At 43.1% G+C, this 19,801-nt stretch overlaps 1 non-coding gene across 1 annotated transcript; it reads left to right on the forward strand.

Moving 5' to 3' along the window:
* Positions 1-339: 339 nt before the first annotated feature.
* LOC132439098 (small nucleolar RNA SNORA70) lies at positions 340-474 on the forward strand. Its single transcript, XR_009522323.1, has one exon. It is a non-coding gene; the product is annotated as a small nucleolar RNA SNORA70 (small nucleolar RNA).
* Positions 475-19,801: the final 19,327 nt, after the last annotated feature.

The raw sequence follows: 19,801 nt of genomic DNA on the forward strand, positions 1-19,801 counted from the left end.
CATCATACCGGTGACATTTACTTTGCAACTGCAAGTTCGTACCTCTTAATCTCCCTCACCCATTTCTTTCCTCCCCCCGAGTCCTCCCCCCTTCTCTGTATCTATAACTCTGTTTCTGAAACAGGTAACTTAATTTTAATAATGTATTTCATTTAACCTAATGTATTTTAAATGGCCTCATTTCAAACATGATCAACATACGTTTTGTTGATTATCAACATAGAAATTATTAAAGAGATAGTGTACATATTTTTCATTCTAAGTTTTGAATGTCAGTGTATTTTTCACACTGATCAGCCATCACATTTGAGACACAACATTTTTCATAGTTCAAGTGATTTGCAGACAATTAACCTGACCATGCTCTTTTCCCCATGGGGGCCTGATGTGCAATGGCTGCAAACAGTAGCCTCGTCGGTAGTGTATGCAGCCTGTTGCCTGTGTGGGTTGCCCTAAGGGGCCTTGGAGACAGCCCTTGCCCGTGGACATCGTGACTGGCACCCTGTCCCCAATCTAGGCTCAAGACAGGTATGCACGGCGCCTTTGGAAAGCCCCAGGGCACAGTGGCCAGGGTCCACATTGGCCAAGTCATAATGTCCATCCGCAGCAGGCTGCAGAACAAGGAGCATGTGATCGAGGCCCTCCACAGGGCCAAGATCAAGTTCCCTGGCAGCCAGAAGATCCACATCTCCAAGAAGTGGGGATTTACTAAGCTTAATGCAGATGAATTTGAAGACATGGTGGCAGAAAAGCGTCATCCTGGATAGCTCTGGAGTCAAATACATCCCTAATTGTGTTCCTTGGACAGATGGTGGACAGTGCAGTTCCCTGCACTCATGAGAGCCTTGGTGCTGTCCCTTCTATACACACACCCACCAATAAATTCTACTTTCCTGTCCAAAAAAAAAAAAAAAAAATTGTTCAGGTGAAAGGTATCTCTACTCAAACAATAAAGTTGTGTTTCACAGGAAAACATATTTACTCTCCTTTAGTTTGAAGATTTAAATTAATTAAAATGAAACAAAATTAAGGATTCACTTCCTCAGTGGCAGTAGCCCTATTTCAAGCGCTCAGCAGTCACACGTGGCCGTGGCCTGCTGTTATGGACTGGACAGCTCTCACCCAAGGGAGCCCCTGGGATGTTCATGCAGTCCAAGTCTGTTGCCAATCTTCCAGCAAGGACTTATTGGGTTAGAATAGACATAGTTTGTGCACATCCTGGCTTTATGGGCTGAATTGTGTGCCTCCAAATTCATGCGTTGAAGCCCTAACTCTGAGGTAATCACGTTACAATGAGGTCACTAAGGTGGGCCCTAATCCAATATGACTGGTGTCCTCATAAGGGGAGGGGAGGGAATTTGGGCACAAGGAGAGACATGATACCAGCACACACACAGAGGAAAGGCCACGCGAGGACACAGCGAGAAGGTGGCCGTCTGCAAACGAGGGAGATGGGCTTCAGAAAAACCAACCCTACCAACACCTCGATCTTGGACTTCCAGCCTCCAGAAGTGAGAAAATAAATTACCTCCACTAATATTTGCTATTATCTAGAACATTGCACATATTTTCAATAACTTAAAAATGAATGCCTAGGGCTTCCCTGGTGGAGCAGTGGTTGAGAGTCCGCCTGCCGATGCAGGGGACACGGGTTCGTGCCCCGGTCCGGGAGGATCCCACATGCCGTGGAGCGGCTGAGCCCATGAGCCATGGCCGCTGAACCTGCACGTCTGGAGCCTGTGCTTCGCAACGGGAGAGGCCACAACAGTGAGAGGCCCGCGTACCGCAAAAAAAAAAAAAAGAATGCCTATTCTTCACATCTACTAATCCCCCCAGGAAGTACAACTTTTTCCCACTAGATTTAAATAATAAATCCACTCATGGTAGGAGATTCTGAAGCTGCCCAGTCTGTGGTATTTTGTTACGGGAGCCCAAGCAGCTAATAAGGCCCAACACACAGAGGGTTAAGAAAAATCTGGTAAGGTCTTCACCATTTCAGATGTGCTCTTCCCATTTTGTCACAGGCTTCATACTTGAATGTCCCACAAATCCTTAGAGCTTGGATCTCTGAAAATCAATTTAAGAAACACACATATCCAAGGGTGTGTGTGTGTGTGTGTGTGTGTGTGTGTGTGTGTGTGTGTGTGTGTCTTTAGCTGGCTTTGTGCACAAGTTTTTTAGTGGCTGTTTGGCCAGGATGTTGTGTGTGTTTTCCATTTGGAAGGTGGGAAGTGAATGAATCACACTGACAAACCACAGACACGCGGCTTTGAGGTTCAAAATGAAGTGTTGGTGGCCATCCTCTTGCCTTTGTCCATCACAGACGTGGAGCCTCTTCATCATCACCCAGGTTCGTTAACAGCGTCTGTGTCTATGCTAATACAATCAGGAAACGAGGCAGCCCATCTCTTCCTTCCCAGAGAGAACAGGGTGCTCAGCCATTAGTGATTCACACTGATGAGCCTCCACTAATTGAGCAGAATGTAATTAGTGATTACATAATATTTGAGCTCTTGCAACTGTCATTAATGTCCACGATTCACCAGAGATGAGCCCTCCTGAATGGAGTGTGATTGCCGCGGCTAAATCTAGTTAATCTGGGGTATCTTAATCAACACAGGATGCACTTTAGGCAGCAGTTGAAAGCTCTGGTGACCTCGGAGAAAACCCTGCCATCCACCAAGGTCTGGATTGCTTGCGATAGGGATCCCTTTCCAAAGAGAAATTTAATAATTAAATGGCCTGGAAAACTTGAGGGCAGAGTTATTGGATGATATTAACACATTTAGATTTTTCTGTAACAGATATGGTGACCAAAACGTTGTACTGGTGCTGGCATTAATTTATGACACATCTGATATTGACTCAGGGTATTATCTGCTGAAGTTATAGTAGTTTTTGTAATGTGGCTAGGAGAACAGGATTAAGAAATAGTTCTTTATAAGAGGAAAGATGACTATTTATAATGGCCCTCTCAGAGCACACTTTTGAAAGTTCGTTTTATGGAACAAAACTTTAGAAGCAATAACATTAGAGTGATATTTTGCTTCCTGTAATAAGGAAAAGTTGGGTTCATGAGATATTACATTTCACTGTGTCCTGAAGTCAAGATGGATTTTCAAGGCATTTGTAGCAGGAGCTCTTGGTGCCCGACCCCGTGTTCCTCAGTCAATGAGTTCACCTGCAGCTGCATTGTACAGCTCTCACGTATACTGTAAATGTCCTACCCCAAGCATCTTTATCACCTTGTTTTTCTTCTCAAAGGCTTTCTTCAGCACCCCGTGAAATTGGTCAACCCACTTGTAAGACAACCTGTAAGTGTCAAGGATTCAACAACTCTGGGGTTAAGTCTCAACAAAAGGGGGCTGGGAGTTGGTGGATCAATACCCCAGCTCCCCACTCTGAGGATGTGTTCCACAGGGTTTCTCAGAGAGTTTCCAGCACCATGGAGTCTATAGTGATAACCTGCTTGTAAGTACTGTTCTCCCTCCCCTGCCTCACTTCCTGACTCCCTCCCCGTGTTTCCTGGGGTCACCTCCCGTGATGGTTAATTTTATGTGTCAACTGGGCTGGCCGTGCGGTGCCCAGATTAAACATTACTTCTGTGTGATCTGTGAGGGTGTTTCCAGAGATTAACATTTGAACTTGTAGACTCAGTAAAGTAGATTGCCTTTCCCAGTGTGGGTAGGCATCATCCAATCCAGAGAGGGCCTGAAGAGACCAAAATGCAGAAAAAGAAATTTGCCCCCTTTTGTTCCTGCCTCACTGTTGCGCTGGGAGCCTTCCTAAGTCTCCAGGAAGGAGACAGCAGATCATGGGAATTTTCAGTCTCCATAATTGTGTGAGCCAATTCCTCACTATGTATAATCTCCTATTGAATCTGTTCCTCTGGAGAACCTTGACTAATCACCTCGCAAATAAACTACATGCACTCAAGCCCTTGCGCAGGGTCTGCTTTTGAAGAAACCCAACTAAAAAATCCTTCCCTTCTTACCCTCCTCCCAATCCCAATACTTCATCACCCTACGAGAATGTAACCAACTGTGATAACTTCCAGTAGCCTCACTGTAGGTGTGGCAAGCCCTCTTGGTATGAAGTTTTTACCACTGAATTTATGTGAATTAAAACCTTTTATACCAACCATAATTTGTGCTTTAAGTGACAGGACACATAAATGGTTGTTTCCAATGTGAAATTTACACAGGTTTACAAATTTCAAAGGTCCGAGCAACTTAATATGGTCCAGTTTTTCATAAAATAATACGACTATTGAAGATCCAAGGAAAACAGCAACTCATGATTTATGGGATTTTCTCCTGTTTACATATTTTATATAAATAATAAATATACTGGCATCTTTGCTTTGTAAGGTGCTTTCTGGTGGTTGTTTAAACAGCTCAGCCTTTCAGATATTGTTTTAGAAAAGTTCTGCTGAGTAATCATAATTGACACAAACTTAGATCACCACTTACTCTGTGCCAGGCACTGTGCTAAGCTTTCTGCTATAAGAGCTATTATCATCCCCACTTACAGGTGAGGAAAATGTGGCTTAAAAAGGTTGTGATGTCTTGCCTAAGGCCACGTGACCTCTAAGCGGAGCAGGCAAGAGTCAGCCTAGGCACTCCTTACCTTAAAGGCCGTCATTAATTTTGAGATTAGAAAACTGCCCTTAGGGCTCTTCTACTCTGAGGGGCAGCAGGGCTGCTGGGATTTATGGCTCCTTGGGAAGAGACGTTATGGATTTATGTCTCTTTGAATGGCCCACACAATGTTAGATGGGAGCAGCATCTTGCCCTGGTCAGGACATGCACAGGAGGGACCTGTACTGTCCCCATAACTTCCCTGTTAGATCAAACCAAAGTCATTTCCCAGCTGATTTGCTAGATACTGCACCTGGCCTGGCCTCCTTTCCTGTCCTTCTTCCCCACTCTCCCATGGGTTTTTCCTGGGCTGAGGACTCAGTAAGCCATTTCACAGGAATGCTCATCTCAGGGACCATTTCTGGAGAACCCAGTCTAAGACAGAACTTAAGAAAGAGTCTATCAGTTCTAGGAGCCAACATCACCCAGGAAGGTAAACCTGCAAGACCAACTTGAATTGGGAAGCATGAACAAGGTTTTTCATTATTTGAAATAAAATATGATTGAAATACAGTTGGAAAAGATTTGAATGTCTATCAATAATGGATGAATTGAATAAATTACAGCACATTCATACAATGGAATAATATGCAACCATAAAAAAGAATGAAGAGACTTCATTTTAAATTAGTAGAAGTAAATTCAATCTACTGAATAGGAGAAAAAAAAAAGAAAAAAAATGCACTGAAGAGAAAATGTAAAATAAGAAGGTAGAGTAACATCTAGTATATTACTAATTGTAATAAATATATGTGGCTTAAAAACAAACTCTTGGTCTGTATTTTATTTTATTTATTTTATATTTATTTTTTATTTATTTGGTTGTGCTGGGTCTTAGTTGCATCAGGCAGCCTCCTTAGTTGTGGCCGGTGGGCTCCTTAATTGTGGTTGGCGGGCTCCTTTATTGTGGCATGTGAACTCTTAGTTGCGGCAGGCATGTGGGATCTAGTTCCCTGACCAGGGATCAAACACAGGTCCCCTGCACTGGGAGCGCAGAGTCTTAACCACTGCGCCACCAGGAAAGTCCCCAGACTGAATTTTAAAATCCAATGATATATGCAAGAGACACTCTTAAAGTGGAAAGGTAAAGAAAATTTGAAACTAATGGGATGAAAATGCTATACCAGGAAAATACAAATCAAAGTAAAGCTGGTGTAGCAAACTTAACATTCAACAAAATAAAATTCAAGGCAAAATATCGTTAATAACGAAATGTTATTTAACTGCAGAGGAAAAGTAAGACAAAAAATATATATCTGTCCTAACTACATATAGCCCTTCTATACCAAGCAACAGCTGATAGAACAGCAGGGAGAACTGGATAAAGCATTAGTTGTTTTTGAGGCTTTAATATAGCCCTTTCAGAAACTATTAGACCAAGTAGATTAAAAATAAGATATAAAAACCAGAATAGTACAGTATAGCTTGAGCTCAGACATATATAGAGCTCTATATTGAGAAACAGAGAGATTGATTTTTCTTGATCACCAAGGAACTTTTTAATTTAAATTTATTTATTTATTTATGGCTGCGTTGGGTCTTCCTTGCCGCGCAAAGGCTTTCTCTAGTTGCGGTGAGCAGGGGCTACTCTTTGTTGCGGTGCGTGGGTTTCTCATTGCGGTAGCTTCTCTTGTTGTGGACCATGGCCTCTAGGTACGTGGGCTTCAGTGGTTGTGGTACACGGGCTCAGTAGCTGTGGCTCGCAGGCTCTAGAGTGCAGGCTCAGTAGTTGTGGTGCACAGGCTTAGTTGCTCCACGGCATGTGGGATCTTCCTGGACCAGGGATCAAACCCATGTCCCCTGCATTGGCAGGCGGATTCCTAACCACTGCACCACCAGGGAAGTCCCCACCAAGGAACATTGTTGAAAAAAAATGTTGTACTAGGCCAAAAAGTAAACCTCAGTACATTCCAAATAACCAAATATTATATTTTCTCTATTTGGCTATTTTCTCTGACATAATGGGATCAATTAGAAATGAATACCATTTTTAGAAATCATAGCTAAAAACCTGATATATTTATAAATTAAAATATATATTACTAATTAACCCCTGAGCTAAAAATGAAATAAATAAGGAACAAAGGAATATTTAAAACTGAATGATAATTAAGCCCTCCTTTTCAAAATTTATGGTTCATAGCTAAATATAGCACTTACAAGGAATTTTTTTCACCTTGAAATATTATTTAGGAAACCAGAAATATTAATAATAAATATTCAACAAAAAAAATCTGGAAAAAGCATAACAAGGTAAGTACAAAAGAAGAAAGGAATAAAGAGCAGACATTCATGAAAGAGAGAAAAAATAAATGAGTTCTGAAACCAAAAATGCATTCTTTGAAAAGATGGAAAAGATAGTCTGACTTCTGACCTCTGCGAATAATGACAAAGAGTAAACAACTACAGACACACCAGAAACTTAAAGGAAAATAATATTATTATATACGTATGCAAGTGATTAAAAATCCTACATGAAATGGTTAAATTCCTAGATACTGATATAAAATCCCCAAATTTGTATACAAATAATAGATAACTTGAATAACTAATAACTATTAAATAAGTTGAAATTATGGTCAAAGACCTGTTTTTCTCCAAACCTCACATGCCTAGATGGTTCAGATAAATTCTTAAAAAGGTTTTGAAGGAGCAGCTAATTCTTGTCTTAAATAAGGTGTTCCAGAAGATAGTGGAAAAAATGTCTGCTTGAACGCTTTTATGGCATCATCTTGGGTCTAAGACTTGATGAGAACAATACAAAGACAGAAGATCTTAGGTCCATTTCATTAATGAACATAAATACAGAAACCCTATATAAAATATCAGTTAACTGAACCCAACAGCATATAGAAATATTTCAGATTCAAGTAAGATTTATCCCAGGAAAGTAAGAATGGTACATTCTCCATAATAATTAACTGAAGGAGAAAGTCATGGGATTTTCTTAATTAACACAGAAAAAGTATTTGATATGGTTCAATACCTATTCATGACCAATTTAGCAAATCAAGAACAGAAGGGAACTTCTTTTAGTTGATAAAAGTTTTATACCAAAAGTTGCAGAAATAATTATACTTAATCGAAAATTCATTCCTTTTAATATAAAGACATTGTTTGAAAGTGTATAATGGGGTCATTGGCTGGAGGACACCAGGTAGAATTAATACAATAACACAATAATGAAAGCAGAGGGACTAACTGACCAAATGCCTAGACGAACGCTACTGCTGAAATTCTCATTCCTTTTTTGGAGATTCCCAGAAAGCTAGAATTCTCTTCCATCCAGATACAAGACTGGAAGACTCCATTCCTGGAAATCTGAACATCCCCAAAGGAAAAATCCAAAAACTGTTTTCTTCTTCAATATTGCCTTGGCTATTCTTGGCCCTTTTCATTTCCATATGAATTTCAGAATCAATTTTTGTTAGTCATTATTAGGAATATAATGGTTTAGTGGCTCGTAAAAAATGGCCCTTGGTGTATTTTGTTATTCAAATTGAATCTAGCGAACAACAGAGTGAGACAAGTAGGAAATATCCGTACTTTCATTCAGCTCAACGGCAAACCTCTGTAAAGCATAATTTGTTCTAATGCATATATCTTTAAATCTTCGGCATTGCTGGCTATGCACTTGCAGTCGTGTCGCTCATAAAGGGAGGCGTTTCACCTTCAAGTTCTCTTCATGTTACTGTAGCCCCCTCTACTTGGCGTAAAGAAAAGGGCTTGCCCAACAACTGTTGGTAGCTTTTGGTTTTTCTTTATTGAGAAACTTCAATATTTTTCTTAAGCTGAGTGAAACTTTGATAACTTACCGGGTTGAGTATTTTAAAACTTCAAACACTACTGAAAAAAACTGTAGACGCTTTGCTTTTACACCCTGGATGCTGGCTGTATCCACATCCTGGTTATCACCGGGGCTTCCTGCTACCATCTGCTGCTGTTTTCAAACCACAACATAAACATAGGGTCAGGTTCATTGTCATCGATAATGATTGTATATCCTCATTTCCAGTACTTTTTCTTTTTTGCGGTATGCGGTCCTCTCACTGTTGTGGCCTCTCCAGTTGCGGAGCACAGGCTCCGGACGCGCAGGCTCAGCGGCCATGGCTCACGGGCCCAGCCGCTCTGCGGCATGTGGGATCTTCCCGGACCGGGGCACAAACCCGTGTCCCCTGCATCGGCAGGCGGGCTCTCAACCACTGCGCCACCAGGGAAACCCTATAAGCATCTTTTAAAACTTTTTCTCAGTTACAAAAAACTCTATATAATGTTGAAAATGCCAGTATCTTTCCTTATATTTGGTTAATTTAACTAATGTTGTCGTGAGGAAGTCTTCCCCTCATGACTTAGCAGTTTCCAAATAGGTGATCACTACACCAGCTGAAGCACCAACTGTGCATCTTGGATAAATCAAATCTCAGCCTTAGGATATGTATTCAATGCACAGAGATGAGCAAAAGGTTAACTATTGAGAAATCTGAGTATTTTTCTAAGGGTATTTATTTAGGATTTTAAATGGACTTTCAACTGTGTTTCTGAAAGGTTCTGCAAAAATATCCTCACCATTTTCTACACTGGCTCAGCTCACTTTCCTTTCCTTACATGAAAACCTGGTGTCATTGGCTCATTCCTAGAGTTTTTCTACCTGTCAGATGAGACACTGTTGATCTCAGTCTCATGACTTTCTGCTAAATTGAGTTGGCTTGACTGCTTGACACTAACTCAGGAAGTTTTATACAATGGAATATGACTCAGCCATAAAAAGAATCAAATACTGCCATTTGCAGCAATGCAGATGGACCTAGAGAATATCATGCTTAGTGAAACATCAGACAGAGAAAGATATACTGTACGATATCACTTATATGTGGAATCTAAAAAATAACGTACATGAATGTATATGCAAAACAGAAACGTTTTCCTTTCCCTTCTCGCGCCCTCCAGGGACTTGCGCGTGACTCGCCATGGTTGCAGACCCTGCATTGCAATTCTCTTCTGATCCTCAATAAACCTATCTTTCCTGGAGAAATACCTGACAGTCTGTTTGCTTCATGTCAACAAAGAACATTCAGCTGTCTCAGACTTCAAGAGAAAAGATATAGCTGTGAAAGGAAGAAATGCCAGGAACTGTGGCAGCCATCCCAAGACCTGGAACGCTAAGGCCTGAGAACCAATATCCTGAGGATGGCCGTACAGAAAGATGGTGTGAAAGATGTACCCAGTGAGAACTGCTGTGTGCAGACCTCCTGGCTGAGAGTGTCTCAAGCACTCAAGAAACATTCTCTCAATCAGAAATATCCCTTCCTGGCAGAGTCAAGATGGCGAACGAGGAGGACGCAGAATTCCCATCTCCTCACAACTAGGGCCCCTACCAGGCACCGGTGGGGGACCACAGACACCTAAGGGGACAGGAGGAACCCCCAGCGACCAGGTAGGATGTGGGGTGTGGGGGGAGAGTGAAGGGGGAGGAGAAGTGGAGGCGGGACGGGACTGGTGCCCCTGAGGGGCAGCTAGGGGAGGGGAAGGGATCCCACGCCCAAATGGGGAAAATTGGGGAGCCACTGGGAGGGCAGAGGATCAAAAGGGAGCCCACTTGGGCCCCCAGGAACCTGCTGAGATCCCGGGCCTGATCTTCTGACCACTGAGGCCCCCTCCAGCCACGCGGGTCCTAAGGGAGTGGGAGGGAGGGAAGGGGGAGCAAAAGTAAAGGCCAGACCTCCGGGAGGGGACCCCTGAGGGGTGGCTGGGGGAGGGGAGGAGTTCCTACACCCAGAGGGACCCACCCACGGTTAGGGGTCCAGCGGCAACTGGGGAGACCCTGGGGGAGATGGTGGGGGAGGGGCACGAAGGAGCGGAAGGGAACGTGGCCAGTGCCTTCCCTGTCCACTTAGGCACCGGGGAGCCTGCTGGGCTCCCGGGCCTAATCTTCTGCCCTTGGAGCCTCCCTCCTGCCACTCTGAACCCAAGCCCTGTCCCTACATCCCGACCCAGGGCCCCACCTCTACACTCGGAGAGCCCCTCTGAGACCCCCTCCAACTGCACTGGGCCTAAACCCCACACACACACCCTCACTCAGAGCCCTACAGCCAAACTCTGGAACTCCACACTTCAGAGGCCTGCCTTTTGGCCTCTCCCCTTCCACGCAGGTCCTAAGTAGAGGCCCTGCCCCACGCTTGAAGGAAGCCCCGCCTAGGCCCCGCCCCACGCTCAAACGCAACCCCACACCCGCCTAGGTCCCACCCCACCCGAAACCCTGCCCCCGTCTAAGTTCCACACCTGCCTAAACTCCGCCCCCAGAGCCAAGACTTTTTCTTTTTCCTCTTTTCGATTGGGGTTCTGTTTTACCTTGTTGATTCATTGCTGTTGATTCTTTTATATTTTTATTTTTCCTAATAAATCTTTTATTTTTCTAATTTTATTTTATTCTTTGTACTTTGTTATTGTTCTCTCCTTTTGGTTTGTTACCTCGACCCATTTTTTTTTCTTTTTTCTGTTGTGGTTTTATTTTACCTTGCTGCAATTGTTTCAAGTATAGTTTTATTATTCCTAATATATTTTTTGTCTTTCTAATTTTATTTTGTTTTTTATTCTTTGATATTGTACTGCTCCTTTTTTTCTTTCTTCCTTTTTTTTTTTTTTAACTTTGCCATGAAGTTTGCAAGATCTTGGTTCCCAGCCCAGAGGTCAGGCCTGAGCTCCTGTGGTGGGAGCCAGGAGTCCAAACTGCTGGACTAACAGAGAACCTCAGACCCCCAAGGGAATATCAATTGGAGTGAGGCCTCCTGGAGGTCCTCATCTCAGCACCAAGACCTGGCTCTATCCAACTGCCTGCAAACTCCAGTGCTGGACGTCTCGGGCCAAGCAACCAGTAAGACAGGAATACAGCAGCACCCAGCAAAAAAAAAAAAAAAAAAAAAGAAACGACAAAAAAATATGTTACAGATGAAGGAGCAAGGTAAAAACCTACAAGACCAAATAAATGAAGATGAAATAGGCAAGCTACCTGAAGAAGAATTCAGAGTAATGATAGTAAAGATGATCCAAAATCTCAGAAACAGAATGGAGAAAATACAAGAAACATTTAACAAGGATCTAGAAGAACTAAAGAACAAACAAACAGTGATGAACAACACAATTACTGAAATTAAAAATACTCTAGAAGGAATCAATAGCAGAATAACTGAGGCAGAAGAACGGATAAGTGACCTGGAAGATATAATGGTGGAAATAACTGCCAGGGAGCAGAATAAGGAAAAAAGAATGAAAAGAATTGAGGACAGTCTCAGAGACTCTGGGACAACATAAATGCACCAACATTCAAATTATAGGGGTCCCAGAAGAAGAAAAGAAAAAGGGGCTGAGAAAATATTTGAGAAGATTATAGTTGAAAACTTCCCTAACATGGGAAAGGAAATAGTCAATCAAGTCCAGGAAGCACAGAGAGTACCATACAGGATAAACTCAAAGAGAAACACACCAAGACATGTATTAATGAAACTATCAAAAATTAAATACCAAGAAAAATATTAAAAGTATCAAGAGAAAAGCAACAAATAACATACAAGGGAATCCCCATAAGGTTAACAGCTGATCTATCAGCAGAAACTCTGCAAGCCAGAATGGAGTGGCAGGACATATTTTAAGTGAGCAAAGGGAAAAACCTACAACCAAGACCCAGCAAGGATCTCATTCAGATTCAATGGAGAAATTAAAAACTTTACCGACAAGCAAAAGCAAAGAGAATTCAGCACCATCAAACCAGTTTTACAACAAATGCTAAAGGAACTTCTCTAGGCAGGAAACACAAGAGAAGGAAAAGACCTACAATAACAAACGAAAAACAATTAAGAAAATGGTAATAGGAACATACATATCGATAATTACCTTAAATGTAAATGGATTAAATGCTCCAGCCAAAGACATAGACTAGCTGAATGGATACAAAAATGAGACCCATATATATGCTGTCTACAAGAGACCCAGTTCAGACCTAGGGACACATACAGACTGAAAGTGAGGGGATGGAAAAAGATAGTCCATGCAAATGGAAATCAAAAGAAAGCTGGAAGAGCAATTCTCATATCAGACAAAATAGACTTTATTAAAATAAAGTAAAGACTATTACAAGAGACAAAGAAGGACACTACATAATGATCAAGGGGTCTTTCTAAGAAGAAGATATAACAGTTGTAAATATTTATGCACCCAGCATAGGAGCACTTCAATACTTAAGGCAAATGCTAACAGCCATAAAAGGGGAAATCAACAGTAACACAATCATAGTAGGGGACTTTAACACCCCACTTTCACCAATGGACAGATCATCCAAAATGAAAATAAATAAGGAAACATAAGTTTTAAATGACACATTAAACAAGATGGACTTAACTGATATAGGACATTCCATCCCAAAACAACAGAATAGATTTTGTTTTGAGCCTGGGTCAGCACAAATGCCTTGACTAATGAGCTATGCAGAACTGTCCAAGTTTGGTGCATGTCTGAGGCTGCCCACGTGAAGCCACTGCCCCGAGCTGTCAGTGGAGCTGTTATGCTTCTCAGCCAGCTGGAGTGTGTGTGTGTGTTTGTGTACATGCATGTGCATTCTTAGATGAGGCGGTATTGGCTAATGATTATCAGCAACTGCAGAAATGAAGGAAACCAGTGACACAATAAAAACTCTAATTGCTTGGCAACAGTTTTTAGGCCTCATTAGGTAGATTTGTAACAGCTTCAAGAGAAGTAAACTCCTGTGTCATTAGATAACAAGGCAAGAAATAGGTTATTTCCTTTTTGAAAGGTATGAAAGCTTCCAATTGCCTGATATATTCACTTAGTAGATTATTTTCTGTCATCTCAGTAAATTGAATTTTATCCCTTGCTCTTAAAATGCTTTCCTTTAAAATAAGGTTACAAAGTTCAGAAAAGGCATATTTTAAATTATAGTCATCGAAAGCAGAAATCAACCTTGTCTAGAAGTGCTCCAGGAGGAAATAAAAAACCCAAACCTGGGCTTCCCTGGTGGTGCAGTGGTTAAGAATCCGCCTGCCAATGCGGGGGACATGGGTTTGAGCCCTGGTCTGGGAAGATCCCATATGCCGCAGAACAGCTAAGCCCGTGTGCCACAACTACTGAGCCTGCACTCTAGAGCCCGCGAACCACAACTACTGAGCCCACGTGCCGCAGCTACTGAAGCTCGCGCACCTAGAGCCTGTGCTCTGCAACAAGAGAAGCCCCTGCTCGCTGCAACTAGAGAAAGCCTGCGTGCAGCAACGAAGACACAACACAGCCAAAAAGAAAATAAGTAAAAGAAATAAATTTTTAAAATACTTAAAAAATACTTAAACCCCCCCCCCAAAACCCAAACCTTTAGAAGATCATCTTTCTCCCATATTCTTGGGTGACTTGGCATTCAAATACTATTTTGTAGAAAACATCTTTGCAATATAGTGCCCAATTTAGATTTTAAAAGAACCATAAATTATATATGGTTCCATATACGTTCTTTCTATGGAAATTCCATCAAAGCTTTCCTTGTTGAAAAGTTTTAATTTCAGTTAAAAAGGACAAAAGCAGAACTCAGGCTTGGCTCCAATATAAATTTGGCTTTCAATATGTTTGGTAATATCATGCTTTCAATCTGTCTGTGACATATGTCAAGCCTGTCCTTTTGTTCCTTGTAAACTCTCGAATCTTTCCAGATAATACACACCATACAGGCACACCCCCCTTCACACACATGGTCAGGTACAATATGGTACATTAGCAAGGTCAGTCATCTTTTCCTTGTAGATGCTTGAAAGTGGACCAAATCAATGTAGCAAAAATATTCACAGTGTCTCACATCTGATTTCCAAGGCTTAACTGTCCTTGCCTATACTGTTTATCACTTTTACTCATTCACTGCCAATTTTAAAATCCATTCTCCCTTAGGCAAAAGGCGTTTGGGTGTTTAACAGTTTCCCTGGTTTGTTCTACTCAAAGCCCCAGCCCCTCGGAACGTTCAGACCACGGATGGGAGAAGCAGGCAGAAGTCAGTGCTTTGGAAATTCTCCAGCGTATTCTTTGGTGCCAAATAATGTCTCATGGGGGGGGGTGGTGTCTAATATCTTCCCTCTCTCACAGTGAAAACCTGGAAGGGTCTAGGAAAAGAATATTCTATCCTCAGCCGTCATAATTCTAAGCCCTGGGCCAGAACAGTTTTCTTAGAATCATGCCCCTGTGAGAAGAAGTGATTGTAAGTTTCAGCTAAGAATATCCTTGGCTGGAGAAACATACATGAGGTCAACACTGTCGGTGCTCACCCACATCCCCGTCCCCTGGCCCTCACCACTCCGTCCATGCCAATGCCTGGGTCAGTCCTGGAACCTGCCCAGCTCAGACGAAGAACAGGCCAAAGTGCCAGAAATGGATGCTTCGGGAGGAGCCCTCAACCAATGTCAGTTAGGAGCTGGTGGACACAGAGCCCAGCCTCCTTGGCCCCTGTGTGGGACAACTCTGGGGAAGTGGGATTGGGTCCCAGCTGCCCACCGCAGTGACACACTCACCTCAGATTGGCTTCCCTCTCTCACTTCCCCATCCCCCACCACCATCCTTCCTGGAATCACCTCCCACATAACATACTTGTCCCCAGATTCTTGTCTCAGGGTCTGTTTTGGGGGGCTCCCAGTGTAATTCCATCGGCCAGGGCAGTGAAGTCTAATATTAGATGCTTCCACTGGACACAGGTGAGGCTGGTCCACGTGGCACTGACTAGGGTTGGCCGTGCAATTCCTGGTCTCTCACTCCCCACCATGCACTGGACCCACCTGGTTCCTCCGTGTGCCAAGAGTCCATACTCTGAAGTGAGATCATCGTGTGCTTGATCCAGCCCCAGCCACCTGTTGCTGGGTAACCCTGCCCAAGTTACTTACCCTCTCTGGTCCCAGCTTCCTCACCTGGGACTGGAGATCGAACTAGTTCTTACATCAGTGGGTTGTTGTACGGAACGGATGAGAAAATGTTCATCAAGGGATTAGTACAGTGCCGGGTACACAGAAAGGGCTTAATAAATGTTAACTATCATGACTATTATTATCGCTACCACTGTTATTGTTACTATTAGGTCTAACTTACTTCCTAGAATGCGCTTCTGCATGTAATTTAGAAGTTTGCCATCTATTTCTTTGGCTCTGTGTTAAGGTAGATATGAGACAAAGAATCCAAATTGGTCATGGATTTTGATTCAACACATTTCTATGGCATAAAATGCCTGAATTCTGGAGCTTGGAATTCGCAGATGCTACATTGTATAGTGACAAGCTGCTTACTGTATCTTGAAAGGAGAAAGCTTCATCTGACATTCTCTCTAGATTTTCTCTCCCTCATTGCAACTTCATCTCCTGGAATGTTTCTAATTGTGTTTACAATTTGGTTGGAGTATAATTTGGAAAAACTACCCATTGAAAAGGTATTTTAGCTTAAAAATCTTCTTCAACTACAACTTTTCTCTCTTCTACCTCCAAATTATGTTCTCATCTAACACAGCTCAGGGCAGCTGTTCCAGAAAGTGACAAGGTACTGCATCTTAGGGTGGAAAATTGACTACATTGATTTTACCGTGACCCAGACAAGCAACTGTATAAAAAAGAAAAGCAGAATTATCTGGGGAGCCCCTCTGTGTCCTCCCCAGCCGAACATTTCTAACCTCCTCTGTCTTTCTTCCTAAGAAACTTTTCCTTCCTCAACCTTTTCCTCTCCTGCCCACCAAATATCCTGGGTCTCTTAACAGGTTTCAACGTGGAAGCTTCCATCAATGAGAATTCTTTAACGAGGGATTTCTAGCCTCCCCCGTGAAAGGGGACTCTCTGGTGATCTCATCACAGGACAGAGTGTGCAAGGCTGGAGGGAGCGTTCCTGTCGCCGGTGATCACACGAGGTGGGTGGCACATGAAACGTGCAGCGGCCTGAGGCTTTGCCAGCGGTCTCTGTCTGGATGTGGCCTTCAATGTCACCTCACCCTTTCAGGTGCTTGATCTCTTCCTTATTGTTTCTTCCATTTTGGCCCCCTCTCGGCCCCCAAAGTTCAGGGAGACTCTGTGATAGGTTGTTGACACCCTAATGCTGTTAAGCAGAATGATGGGGTTGGAGCATACTTTAGGATGGCCTAGGGGACCGGATAGCAGGCATTTCTCAATCCGACCCTGGGCTACAGCTGTTTCCCCTCAAGGATTCCAGTAGAGGTAGAGACCGGGATGGCTGTCAGTCATGTTGAGCTGCCAACATGCAGAGCCCAGGGCTCTGGGAGCTGAGCTGGGGAGATGGCCCCGCCCAGCACTGACCCCCCAGAGCAGACCCCTGGCCTTGAAATGCTTCACACACTGGTGAGCCCCCCGGAGGGCCGGGGACCCACAGAAGGACACCAGAACGCCTTAGGGAGAAAAGGATGGAACGCAAGACATCCATGCCTCCTCCCAAATGTGAAAAAAACCTTGGCCCTTTCCCATGCTGGCTCTGTGGAAGGAAGAAGCAGAGAAAGAGACGGAGAGGAAGATGGACAGAGAGACAGAGACGGACCGAGAGACAGAGACAGACCAGCAAGATGAAGCAAGAGGGTCAGGCCTCCTCCTTGTGGGCAAGGCCTTGGGCTGGCTTCTGGCTGAAAGAGGACCACACGAATAAACTTGTCCTAACTGATGTCTTGGAAACTGACCAATTTTAGTGGGGTCCCCCCTTTGGGGGAAGAAGATGTAGAGCCAGGAGGGATTGGGGTGAAAACTCCCCATCTTTGGAGAGCTCAATGAATATAAATTCCTGAATTCCCTTTCACAAGATTATTTGTGTTTCTGAGCCTCTGTTAAAGGAATTTCAGGCATCACTACAGAGGTAAGGAGGAGGAATTTGGGCGCGTTTGGTAGAGACTTCCACTCCGTCCTGGGAGCGTAACCCAGCTTGAGTGGATAAGGCCCCTTTAGTGACTCACAAAGTGGTGTCAGCCCGGAATGGCCTGGGAGGCTGGAGAGATTAGCGCCTCTTATCTCAGCCTTGAATTGAAGGTCAATACCCTGGATTCTCCTGCAGTAAGCAGGTGTCTAGAGAGCATAGATTTTCTGCTCTGTGAGCTCAACTCTCCCTTATTGTTGGCCCCTATCAGGCCAATTTCAAACCCATCAAAACACATGATGGAGACGCCAGCCTCTAACAAACGCTGTGTGAGGCGTTTCTGGAATTCAGGGCTGGGGCTGTGCAGCATTTCCCCTCCTCCCCAGTCTTCAGCACCTGCGCCCCCCACCCCCGCCACCCCTTGTTTCCAGATGACAGTGGGCCCTGCCTGGAAGCCGCAGGGCCAAGATGCCACGCTCTAGAACAGTTCACACTTAGGTTTTGTGTTCACCCATTGGTAGAGCTGTTCTGGGAAACGATGGATGGTGGGTGAGCCATCTCCGCCCTGGGGACTTGCCACATGAAGTGAGTACATTTAAAGCACGTTGATGAGCCCAAAACCAGTGTGACGGTTAGTCTTTTGTGTCAACTTGACTGGGCCACAGGGTCCCAGATATTTGGCAAAAATTATTCCAAGAGTTTCTGTGAGGGTGTTTTTTGATGAGATTAACATGGAAGTCAGTAGATTGCGTAAAGCAGATGGCCCTCCCCCAGAGTGGGTGGATCTCATGCAATCTGCTGCAGGCTTGAATAGAACGAAAAAGGCTGACCCTCCTCTGAGTAAGAGAGAATTCCTCCTGCCCAATGGCCTTTGAACCGGGGCATCAGCTTTTTCCTGCCTGTGGACTGGAACTGAAAACATTGGCTTTTCCTGAGTCTTGAGACTGCGGGCCTTTGGGCTGGAACTACACCATTGGGTCTCCTGGTTCTAAGGCCTTTGGACTCAGACCGAAACCAAACCATTGGCTCTCCTGGGCCTCCAGCTTCCTGACTCACCTGCAGACCGTGTGTGAGCCAGTTCCTTATAGTAAATCTCTTTATACAGACATACCTCGGAGATATTGGGGGTTTAGTTGCAGACTACCATAATAAAGCAAATATCATAATAAAGTGAGTCAAGTCATGTTTTTTTGGTTTCCCAATGCATTTAAAGTTATGTTTATACTATACTGCAGTCTATTAATTGTGCGATAGCATTATGTCTAAAGAAACAATGTACATACCTTAAGTCAAAAATACTTTATTGTTGGTACAAATGAACTTATTCACAAAATAGAAATAGAGTCACAGACATAGAAAGCAAACTTATGGTCACCAGGGGGGAAGTGGGGGAGGGATAAATTAGGAGATTGGGAGTGACATATATACACTACTATATATAAAATAAGACCTCATGAGACCTACTGTATAGCACAGGGAACTCAACTCAATAATCTGTAATGGCCTATATGGGAAAAGAATCTAAAAAAGAGTGGATATAAGTATACGTATAACTGATTCACTTTGCTGTACACCTGAAACTAACACAATGTTATAAATCAACTATACTCCCATAAAAATTATTAAAAAAACACTTTATTGCTAAAAAAAAAAACCTTCAGCAAGTCCTGAGAGTAACATCAAAGATCTGTGATCACAGATCACCATAACAAACATAATAATAATGGAAAAGTTTGAAATATTGTAAGAAATAGCGAAATATGATACAGAGACATGAAACAAGGGAATGCTGTTGGAAAAATGACACTGATATATTTGCTTGATGCAGGGTTGCTACAAACCTTCAATTTGTAAAAGACACAATATCTGCAAAGCACAATAAAGCAAAGTGCAATAAAATGAGCTATGCCTGCGTATAGAGTTGGCCTTCCCTACCTGTAGGTTTTGCATCCGCAGACTCAACTAACCGCAAATTAAAAATATTCGGAAAAAAAATCCCAGAAATTTCCAAAAGGCAAAACTTGAATTTGCTGTGCATACACAGCATTTACATTGTATTTACAATTTATATAGCACTGACATTGTATTAGGTACTATTAGCAATCTAGAGACGATTTAAAGTTTATGGGAGGATGTGTGTAGCTTACATGCAAATATTTCACTATTCTATATGAGACTTGAACATCTGTGGATTTTGATATCCCTTGGGGGGGCAGTGTAGGGTGGGCAGGGGTCCTGGAACCAATGCCCTGCAGATACCGAGGGACGGCAATATATACGTTCTACTGGTTTTGTTT

This window comes from Delphinus delphis, chromosome 15, assembly GCF_949987515.2.
Source record: "Delphinus delphis chromosome 15, mDelDel1.2, whole genome shotgun sequence".
In the NCBI taxonomy this organism is placed as follows: domain Eukaryota; kingdom Metazoa; phylum Chordata; class Mammalia; order Artiodactyla; family Delphinidae; genus Delphinus; species Delphinus delphis.